The sequence below is a fragment of the Paramormyrops kingsleyae genome, chromosome 25 (assembly GCF_048594095.1).
Source record: "Paramormyrops kingsleyae isolate MSU_618 chromosome 25, PKINGS_0.4, whole genome shotgun sequence".
NCBI lineage: Eukaryota > Metazoa > Chordata > Actinopteri > Osteoglossiformes > Mormyridae > Paramormyrops > Paramormyrops kingsleyae.
The window spans coordinates 34,933,742-34,946,014 of NC_132821.1; positions in this window are offsets into that span (position 1 = coordinate 34,933,742).

The following is a 12,273-nucleotide window of genomic DNA, read 5'->3' on the forward strand; positions in this document are numbered from 1 at the left end:
GGAAGGTAAGGAGGCATCAAGCTAGTAGAGAGATTCATGGGACAGATGGGTCTTGAGGCATTTCTCCATGGTGGGAGGGAGTCTGATGACTGAACGTGGTTTGACAGCTCATTACACCATCGGGGAACCATACAAGAGAAACGTCTGGAGTCTCACGTGGTGGAAGGAGCTCCAAGCGATGTTGGTTTGCTGACCTAAGGGGTTGAGATGGGACATTGGTCTGGAGGAGCCTTTTGATGGAGTTGGGTGCTTGTCCATTGATGGACTTTTAAGCCAGCAGCAAGGACTTGAAATGATTCAAGCACCAACAGGGACCCATTGAAGAGAGACAAGCAAGGGTGTGAGATGAGAATGTTTTGGTTGAATGAATAACAAACATGCTGCCAAATTTTGAATAATCTGCAGTGGTCAGATGGCACCAACTGATTGATCTGCTACTAGAGAGTTTCAGTAGTCTAGTTCTGAGGTAACAAGAGGCTAGACTAACACTGTTAAATGTCTAAGAGAATTAAAGAGTAGCTGTCTTAATTACCACTATTAAGTCCTCAGAAGTATGCTTGTTAATTGATGAGTTTGTATGGATGGTACACTGTGCTGGTGCCCTCAATGGGATGCTAATCATACAAGTGTATCAGTTAGCTTACATGCAAGGTTGCTGATTTTAATCTTTTAAGTCACATCGAAGAATGTTAATTATTGCAATTTCCTGTCCTCTGAATAAATCTGCAATCACATACAGCATCCACGTTCCACTCACAGGCTGCAGAACTCTACACTCTCCTTGCTTACCTTAAGGGCATGTCAACAAATCTCACATTCTACTTGTTAGTTTACAGAAGTGGGAAATTTTTTATTACTGGTTGCGAAAATATGCCCGCTTGCTCTGGAACCAGTTTCAGAACCCAGTTCTTCCAGGCTACATGAGACCTGAATTTTAATGGCAACGGTGAGCGTGCTACCTGTTTTCACCCGACAGCCTTCAGTATGTTTGACAGACCTTGATAATTCCAATGTAGACCAACAAGTAAACTGCTTTAAGTTGTGCTGTGATTAACCCAGAAAATAAGATATAGGAAACACATGGCAGTTTGCTTTTTTATTTTCACATTTCTTTATGCATTTTTTTCTGCTTGTTTAAAAGAGCATATTCTGGAAGATGCAATATGTGATTGACAAACTTACCAAATTATTAATTAAAAACAGCCCAGCTAAGAGGGAACGTTCCCAGAACTGTAGCCAATGTTATGTGAAGGTCTCAAAGCTGGCAGAGACCATTCTTACTGTAACATTAATGGAATATTATTTCTGTGATTTACATTTTGTAAAAGGTTCTGCTTATGTCTGCAAGATAACATTATAATCTGAACACCCTTTTGACACACTGTTCAAAAGCATTATTTTATAATAAAATATTTCATAAAAGTGCTATGTGTAAACTATATGGACAAAGGTATTGAAACCCATCTCTTAATCATTGAATTCAGGTGTTTCATTCAGACCCATTGCCACTGGTGTATAAAATCAAGCACTCAGCCATGCAGTCAGGGTTACAAACATTTTTGAAAGGGTGGGTTGTTCTGAAGAACTTAGTGAATTCAAGCATGGTACTGTCATAGGATGCCACCTTTATAAGAAGTCAGTTTGTCATATTTCTTCCCTGCTAGATATTCCACTGTCAACTGTAATTGGTATTATTGCAAAGTGGAAACATTTAGGAGCAACAGACCACATAAAGTAACGGGGGGGTCACAGAGTGCTGAGGTGCATAGTGCGTAAAAGTCACCATCACTCTGTTGACTCAGTAACTGCAGAGTTCCAAACCTCCTCTGGCATTAACCCCAGCACAATAACTGCAGGGAGCTTCATGGAATGGGCTTCCATGGCCGAGCAGCTGCATGCAAGCCTCACATCACCAAGCGCAGTGCCAAGCGTCAGATGCAGTGATGTAAAGCATGCTGCCACTGGACTCTGTAACAGTGGAAACGTGTTCTGTGGAGTGACAAATCACCTTTCTCTGTTTGGCGATCTGGTCGATGAGTCTGGGTGTAGCAGTTGCCAGGAGAACGTTACCTGCCTGACTGTATTGTGCCAACTGTAAAGTTTGGTGGAGGAGGGATAATGGTATGGGGTTGTTTATCAAGGACTAGGTTTGCCCCCTTAGTTTCAGTGAAGGGAACTCTTAATGCTTCAGCATATCAAGACATTTTGGAGAATTCTGTGCTTCCCCCTTTGTGGGAACAGTTTGGGGAAGGCCCTTTTTGGTTCCAGCATGACTGTGCCCCAGTGAACAAAGCAAAGTCCATAAAGACATGGTTGGGTTAGTTTGGTGTGTAAGAACTTGACTGGCTCACACAGAGCCCTGACCTCAACCCCATCGGGCACCTTTGGGATGAACCAGAACAGAGATTGCAAGCCAGGCTTTCATGTCCAACATCAGTACCTGACCTCACAAATGCTCTTCTGGATGAATGGACAAAGAATTCCCACTGACACTCTCCAAAATCTTGTGGAAAGCCATCCCAGAAGAGTGGCAGTTGTTATACAGTAGCTGCAAAGGGGGGACCAACTCCATATTGATGCCTGTGGATTTAGAATGGGATGTTATAAAAGTTCCTGTAGGTGTGACGGCCAGCTGTCCCAGTACTTTTGTCCACACAGTGTCTATACTGTGAGCACACCATCCAGCCTCAAACTCATGCCCATTGAGGTGCAGTGCACACCATCCAGCCTCAAACCCATGCCCTTTGAGGTGCAGTGCACACCATCCAGCCTCAAACCCATGCCCTTTGAGGTGCAGTGCACACCATCCAGCCTCAAACCCATGCCCTTTGAGGTGCAGTGCCTGTGCCCTTCTTTTGCTGTTATATTATTAGTTGTAGTAGCAGTTATAGCAATGGGATGATGTTCTGAGAACAGCAGGAAAACTGCACACTTTGAACATTTCCATACCTTAATCATATTTAAACAGCACGACACTGGTTTGCCTGTGACATCGTGGGTGTCGCACCAGCCATCCTTTGCAGTGCACTCGACAGGAAGGGCGGGGATAACAGAATCGGAATATAAGTAGGTGACTGGGGGCAGCAGGCACGCTGGGGGTGGGGGCTACAGGGGGCGGGGGCAGCAGGCACGCTGGGGGTGGGGGCTGCAGGGGTGGGGGCTGCAGACACACATCACATGCCACATGCCGGCTTGAGGTCCAGCTTCTTCATTCAAGGCCAGTGTCTGAATGGAGCAGAATCGCTTCCCAGAACATTCATTCATTCACTGTACAATACCCACTGTCAATACTATTTATTAAGCATCGAATTCCATGACTTTCCCTGACATCCTATACACTGTTACTGTGTATTGTTGTCTATTATTTATTGTCTGTTAATGTCTAAATGTGTTTTTGCTGTCTCCTAAATGTGCGTAGTCAGCTACTGTAACCCCAACATTTCCTTAATGGATTAACAAAATTATCTATCTATCTATCTATGTCCACTTTTCTTAGGTGTGTGATGTAAGCAGTCATGCTTCTTTTAGCAATACATCAAACTGTAACTAGGGATGAAGGTGAAAACGATTTGCCTAACATCTGGCAGTTGGAGGAAGTACGATGAATGTGGGAAGAGCCTCCCAGTCACACTGGCCCACATGTTTCACTTGGGGTGTCAGTTATAACACCAGACCTCATCTGAGCAGACAGAGAGATGGAACGACAGAAAGGGGACAGTGTCTTCTGTTCCCCAGTAACACACAATTAGCAATGTGAAACAGTCCCTGTGGAATACCTTTTCCATTTCAATGAAAGCCACTGACGTCCACTGGTGTTTAAAAGATGGCCTTTCTAGAGGAAAACCTTCTTCATATCGCTGTATGTGGCAAAAATTCCATGTGCTGGAAGTTGATTGGCTAGATCTCACTGTGACTAAGCATCTCAGACTTCCCATTAGAGGATGGTTGTTAATTGGAATATAAGGTTTGACATCGTTCACTATCAGGCAGCATCTGAAGCAGAGTGCCCGTTACTCACTTTGATAAAGGAGGGAGGCTTAAGGTGGATTTGTGCATTTTCATATCTCTCATATGCATTTTCTTTATAACATTTTTAAATACCCGTTTCTACACAGACAACTCATTAACAGCTACATCTTACTGTGCCTGTAGGTACATTTTATGCAGCAAATGGACTCTATTGTTTATGTTCTTGGGTTTATTTTTAAAGTAGCGAAGTAATGTTGGGTATAATATTGTCTGGTAAGTTAGGTTCCGTTTTTAGAATGAAATTGCGCTAAACTTCGGCAAGCATTTCCATTTTCACTCCGGCCTCTAGGGGGCTCCTAGCTCTCACCCGTCTTTCAATTTGCCTCAGCTTTGCTGAGCAGCCAGGTTTCCTTGGGATACAGCTGCCGAACTCTGTGGTCCTTCAGCAGCGGTGAGCAGAAGTGGGACACACCGGATATAAGCCTCGCCGAGAAGAAAACGGCCCGGCACCAGCACCTGTGACATGGGCTTTGTGGGCGGGGTCTCAGCCACGTGCAGGTGTTTGTAGAGACAGGAGAAAGGAGATTTTGAAAACCACAGTGAAATTAAGTATTATTTACTGTTAGTCACCCAAACAGCCAATAAAGCAGCCAATAGGAAAATGATTACAGCTGCCTATTCCTGATAGGGCACAATGACCCACCTATTGAAGGTCCCAAAACCCTCTTTTTATCTTCAGTGCACAGAGTCTCGCTCATATAAAGAGCTGATGATTCTGTGAGGTCGTATCTCTGCGAGATGATTGCTAGCATGCTGCAGGAATCGCAGATACGGCAACGTAATAAAAGCAGCCTCCGTCGTAACAGTATTAAGGGTTAACCAAGTCAGTGACGGACACCGCCCAGTGATCCGGCACTTTCCGTGCCTTTTCCATACCTCCTTCTTGGTGACAATGAGGTGACAGCAGCTGCATCCTTACAGGACTTGAGCTACTGTGCTGCCAGGTCCCTGCATTTCATTACTTAGTATATTTCATTTTATTTTAAAATCCACTCATTTCCCTTAACCTCTTATCCAGTGCAGGGCTGTGGTGGCCCTGGAGTCTGGGGGCTCAGGGTACACCCTGGATGGGATGCCAGTCCATCCCAGGGCACACAAACTCACAGACACAGTCACACACTCAGGGAAAGTTAGAGTCACCAACTCACCAAACCACATGTGTCTGAGCTAAAAGAGGAGATCAAAGCAAACAGGGTTAAACTCGCAGCAGCACAAGCTGGACGTGCAAAGTCCAGGCCTACAGGGCAAGGGTCAGATTCTAAAGTCCAGGCCTGCAAGTGTGAGGCTACAGCGTTACCCAGTCAGCCAGCATGGAGCGTACTAAACAGTCCTCTGTGTATCTTAAGGCAGCTTACCTCTGGATGCACACAGACACACACACACACACACAGGCACATGTAGGGTAAACATATCCTTATGGGGACCGCTCATTCATTTCAATGGGAAAAATGCTAACGCTAACTATGACAACCTTAACCCCTACCCTGCCCTAACCATAACCATAAGTAACCTAACAAAATACAAGAGTTTTTGCATTTTTAGTTTTTTCATAGCAGTCACCGATTATATAGAAATAGAGTTTTCCCTTATGGGGACCAGGAAACCGGTCCACATAAGGGAAAAAAAACCGGATATTTATCACTTTATGGGGACATTATGTCCCCATAAGGGTAGGTAAACCTGTTCGCACACACACACACACACACACACACAGACACACGCACACACACACACACACACACACACTCACACAGGGACACACGCATGCACACACAGACACACACGCACACACAGACACACACACACAGACACACTCACACAGGGACACACACGCATGCACACACACATACACACGCACAGACACACTCACACAAGGACACACGCACACAGAGACACACACGCATGCACACACAGACACACTCACACAGGGACACGCACACGCATGCACACAGAGACACACGCACGCACACACACACACACACGCACACAGTGACACACACACACACACATAGGTTTGTAGTTATACCTTTGTGGGAACTCTCCATTCATTTCTATGGGGAAACCTCTAATCACAACATATCAGCCTCAACCCCTACCCAGCCCTCACCTTAACCATAAGTAACCAAACAAAATATAAGACTTTTGATATTTTTAGATTTTTGATCCCAGTCACAGTTTTTATCACTCTGGGGGGGCATTTGGTCCCCATGTAATGTATACCTAACCCTCGCGTGCACACAGATACCCACATGAGGAATGGAATAAGCAACAGGACTCACACCTGTACCTGGGCTGAGTGCATGAGTGCATGTAGCTCAGCTGAGCCACACTTACGCCTGGTCGACTCCTCCACAGCACGCATGTCTGTGACGTGCTGTTTGTCTCACATGCATCTTCCTTTGGACAAAACCATCTGCTAAAGATGTACGTTTAAAAAAAAATGTAACTGCAGTTACTTACAAAGTGCATGTAAATCTTACTGGTAAATCTTACTGGTGACTTACTGGTAAATCTGACTGTTCTCAGCGCCACCCATCCAGTGGTGAAAAAAAAAACTGGAAACATAACAAAACTCAAAACAATAAATGACAATGTCAGCGTTAGGAAGACAATCAAAGCCAATTAATGCTATTTTAGTTAAAACTGAGTTAGGGAAAAAAGCCTCAGGGTAAAGACATAGAGGAAAGGAAAAAGCTCTCAGGAGACCAGATGATATGGGGGGGGGGGGGGGGGTATTTATCCCCCAGGCTTCACAGCTTAGTACAATTAGAGAGAGAGAGAGAGAGAGAGAGAGTGTGTGTGTGTGTGTGTGTGTGTGTGTGTGTGGAATATGGGGGGCATAGTTTTGAAAGTAAAGTGCAAGGCTGCATTAGTCACTCTGCTGCATGTACCGCAGACCGGGAGGGGGGCACAATCATCAATAATCACAAGAGAATGACCTACAAATAATTTAATGCAAACCAATAAAATGTAATTAATAGAAACCAGAATTATATCAGTTCAAAACAAAAGGTTATATCTGAGATTCTGAAAAGCAAAGATGACCTCATGCGCGCGCCTCCCCCCCCAAGTCTTCCCCGTCTAAAATTTAGATTCTTTGGGAGTCCATGACATGGGCTGGGAGGCAGCTCTGCATGGTCTCTGTCCCTTTAAGTAAAGGTTCTTCTTGGTTCCTCATCACTTTAAGCGCACTCTCTGCCTACATATAGGTACCCTGGTTTGTGGATTCAAATGGGGTTAGTTCATTAAGATGAGCCTAAGACCTTGAGCTCATGGTTGGTTAAAGGAGGAAATTAGATACCTGATGTGAATATGACCATCCTGCCGTGGGTCACGAGAAGTCGTGTAATTTCACCACATTTTCTTGGTCAAATTATAATATTTGCTGCAGCATTTATGCAGTGGCCTCCACAATTATTGGCACCCCTTGTAAAGAAAAAATCCACCTTTCGGTGAAGTAACTTTATCTTATACTGAAAAAATGGGGAAACTCCAACCTTTCATTTAAATAAATGCAATCAAAGAAAAACAAATCCTTCATCAAAAAATAATGATTTTCAACAAAAACACATGTGCCACAATTATTGGTACCCCAGCATTTAATACTTTGTAGAACCTCCCTTTGCCAGTATAACAGCACTGAATCTTCTCCTACAGTATAACATTTTATAAGGTTGATGTCCACTTTTTTATTATTGCAGTAATAAAAGTTAACAGTAGAAATGGGCATTTTCAGGTGAGCAGCTATTTTTCATACCCATTCCCTGACTTATGAAGGTCAGCACACTTCTCCCTCATCTAGTTTGTCTTTTCTCTTACCTTTCCCATGCTGATGGATGACTAAGGGAATTTGGGCTCTTTGTCTCCTCATGTTTGTATCCCTGTTAACCAGGAAGTCATGGATTACAGCTTGAAGGTTCCTATCCACTCCAATCAGCTCAAAGATGTAATTTACAGAGGAAACATGCTTCAGTTACATTGTGTTCACTATAATTTCCAGGGGTGCCAATAATTGTGGCACGTGTGTTTTTGTTGAAAATCATTATTTCTTGATGAAATATTTGTTTTCCTTTTATTAAATTTACTTCAATGAAAGGCTGGATTTTTTTCATTGTGAGGCTACTCACAGGTAGATTTTTTCTGACCCTTTTTACAAATCTTTACAAGGGTTGCTAATAGTTGTGGAGGGCACTGTAATTTCCAGTATGAGTATTATGCATTACTGTTATTAGCCTTTTAACAGTTCGATATGTGCTCCTTAAACATTTACACATCTCACATTTATACTGTACGACTGAAGTTTTTTTTCTGAAGAAAATCAGATTTTATACATTTTTTTGCATTCCACCCAGTGACATTCTGACGGCTACTCCTTAACCGGTACGCCTCCAGTGGCAGATGTGAAAATGTGACTTGCTTGGGGTCTCTGTCCTTGTTTTGCATCCACATACATATTGAGGGCCACCCCCTGCAGAATGACATTAAGTACAGTTATAAGGGGTTTGCACCCAATTCCCAGTTCATGATTTTAATTAATTATCTCTGACCTCCAAACAAGTTTTCGCTTTTTTCAGCAGATGTTCCCTTAAAACGTTACTTTTTTTGTAAACACTACCACAATATTTTTTTTCAGTGATAGCCACATCTATACACACACACACACACGCATACACAGACACACACATACACACAGACACACACACATGCAGACACACACACACACACACACAATCCTCTGGCACACTAGCACCACCTCCAGGCATAAGCCAGGCAGACGGCCAGTAGGTGACACACCCCAGAGCCGTCTCCAAGGTGACGTGCCAGAATGTGACCTCGTTAAGCCGGCCACGCTCCAGTGAAAGCGATTAATGAGACTTTAAGGGCCTCTCATGAGTTTACGAGAAAGACAGAAGTACAGTTCATGTTCAGCAATATTAAACAGTTCAATTTATAGAAAAGCTATTTTCTATTAACTATATTTTAGAGGACTGTAATTTTTCAGCAGCAGGTTGTGGCAACACTAATGGTGTTTTGCGACTCAAAGTACAGGCATATAACATTATAAAATACCTGTGTTCACAGCCGGGGTTCCATGTAAAATTGACAGTGTCTCTTATTATTGCTGCTGTTACTACCTTATCGTAATTTAGCGATTTAGCACATATTTCTATAAACTACAAAACTTTAGTTGCTATTTTTGCTCAGTTGGATATTTTACTAAATACATTTGCAAATCATTGTAAGGTACGGTGCCTGCCGATCTCTTTCCTGCAGCAGAATTTGTTACATTTTATTTATGCATATAATGGGTACAATTGCTACATAGATCTTGTGTCCAGCCCCTGTCCTTTCACGCTATCCTGTGCACTTTCAGTCCTTAGAAAAGCCTCCCTCTGTCACGGCAGGGTATGCTGCACCTGCAGTAACGTTTAGTCATGACACTATATTCTTCTAGGGCCTGTATGGCTGGCACGACAATAAAGCCTGTTTGACTTTTTATTATTATTATTATTATTATTATTATTATTATTATTATTATTATTAATAATAATAATCGCTGTCATTGTCTTTGTCACGGTTAAAAAAAATACTGTTAGATGACACAGGAAATGTAGCCTCACATAACCATTGTTTTGAGTCCAGACAAACTCTCAAATCAAAGATGTGTGAAAACAGCGCCCCCCCCTCCTGGGGATGACACTTCATGCTGTGTGCAACAGAAGGAACCCCTCCCCCCCCCCCCCAAATCGGAGCGAAAGAGCTACTCCTTTCGAGGAGGGTGACTAGAGAGGTTTGCTTTAAGCCTTTCCTGGAGGACGCGCTAAATTGTTCATGGTTCCCAGGCTTCCTGTGCCCAAGATAACAATCTGCACTTCGAACAGCTCCTTCACTCTAATCTCAGCACTTAGTCCAGCTGCGTTACGACAGGCTAAAAGCAGCCTCTCTGCCCTGATAACCGAGTCGCCTTCCCCAATTCAACTCCTTCTCCACGAATGCCGCGCGTCTCCGCTCCTGCCGAGAAAAAAACAGTTTCCGCTGCAGGGTGAATCACGCTCAGAAATATGCTTTATTTTGTCATACTCTAGATAACACACAGACATATGCACACCTGCAGAATACAGAGTGCTGACCTCCGTCGACTCAGTGAATGTGCTGCTTTTAGATGAATTCTTTAATATATTTTTATATAACCTGAAACCCTTCAGGCTCAAGGGTCGTTATTTTACTATTACTTTAGTTACAACACTAACTGCATTAAGAGTAAGATAATGGCATTCCTTATTGCGGCCCTGTTTATCTCCGTACTGGTGGTTTCTTTTTAGAGATTACATTAAATACCTCAGGAGGTAGCTTATAATTCAGCAAGGGCTGCCTGCCTTTCTTATGTGCAGAAAGGTGGCAGTGAAGGATGTAGACCTACCGGAGTACTATATAACAAGGTACATAAATTATACATGCACTCAGCAACAGCCTGCATGTGTGTTTGTGTGTTAATATCGGCATGTGTGTGTGTGTCTGAACTTTAAGGTGAGGGTGTGTACACCACCTGCTCCCATATGCTTGCCAGGACCCATGCAGATGACCATAAAGCTAAAATAGATTAGCGGTTAATGAGAACGAATGTGTGAGAGAGAAGATATGTTTAAAAGAATGTACTATTTTGAAGGCGTCCAAAACCTGCCCACATAAATAACAAAACAGAGTCGCAAATTACCTGCACTGATAATTATTACTCTCAGACTCCATCTTAATGTACTAATTGTACCTATATGCCCATTTCCTGCAAGTCATGTTAGACAAAAGCATCTGAAATGCATAGTTGTAACCAACATTGTTGTAAATGACTTCACAACTTGTCATACTGTAAGTTGGGAAAAACTTTGGCTTCCTGACCGACAACATGCAAATAAATATTTCCCACTCTAAATGAGCAACAGGTGCCCCCCTGACAGCTGAAGAAATGCAGAGCAAACTTCCTTTATAAAATTAAGAAAAAGTGTTGGTTGCCAGGGGAACTAGGTAGATGTGTCGAGGGAGGGAGCCAACTGGGAGAAGTGCCTCTCAAAATTGAAAAGCAAGTTTCCAGAACTGTCAAGTTTTTTGTTGTTTTTGTGATGAGACCACCAGTGACCTCACCGTGTGTTACAGTGTTGGGAACCAGAACTCACTCAGTTCTCATGTAATTCAATGAAGAACAGTCACTAAATTTCCAAAACACCATTATGTCCTCAGAAATTCTCTCGAAAAGGTATCCTGTGGACTGAGTTTTGGAAATTCGCTCTTCATTTATGAGCATTACTTCCCCATGGACCTCAATCCTTTCTGAAAACGATTCTCCACCATTTCACACAGGTTACCAACAGTTTTACAGGGCAGGGTTTCTCAAACTGGTACAGAGCTGGGAGGAACTCAAAATGTGGACCGTCTGGGGTTCCCTGAGGACAGGATTGAGAAACACTGTTATAGAGGAATATGAAGAAGCAGGCAGAATAGCAGCCCTAGTGATTATCAACTCCCCCTCCCCCAAACCACAGCAGGCTTGTCCCACTTCATTTACAACCTTCTCACTGACCAGAATCTGTATAGCCATCAAGACCCTTCACATCAGTCCCGGGATTTCAAACATGGAGCTAGGGTGACCACCTAATCCATGTCAGGAGGGACACTATGAGCTACTTCAGCTTTTACGAACTACTTTAAAGCTGAAAGGATTCTGTGCTCTGCTAAAATGTTTGGTTAGTTCCTAGATTGAAAGCCTCATCCAGCTGTTTCGCATTTACATTACCGACGCATATGCATGATTATAGGAGACTGACCAATCAGCATATGGCAAGAACCCAGTGCTTAAGTGAAATCCTGGTCCTTTTAATTGAAATGTATGAAATGGTAGTTTACAAATCCTGTTGTAGCTCATAGTGTCCCTCCTGACATGGATTAGGGGGTCACCCTACATGGAGCACATTCTTCCACTCAGCCAGGATCGTTTGAGAAGGCAGCATTGAACAGCCCCCTGGGGGCGATATGCTGAGAACACCAGAGAATATACAAGAAACAGCCACTAAAAGGAGGTGAGTTTACTACTGCCACTGCACTTGCTGCCTCTGCTGAAATTACACATATAGCAGAACCATCTGAAAAAAGTTTGCCACAATATTTTGATGGACACCAGAAAGGCAGCTGTGTGTCAGCTTAATGAGTAACTATTTATTGTGTCAGGCTAGAAAAACTGCGAGAATGTTTAAC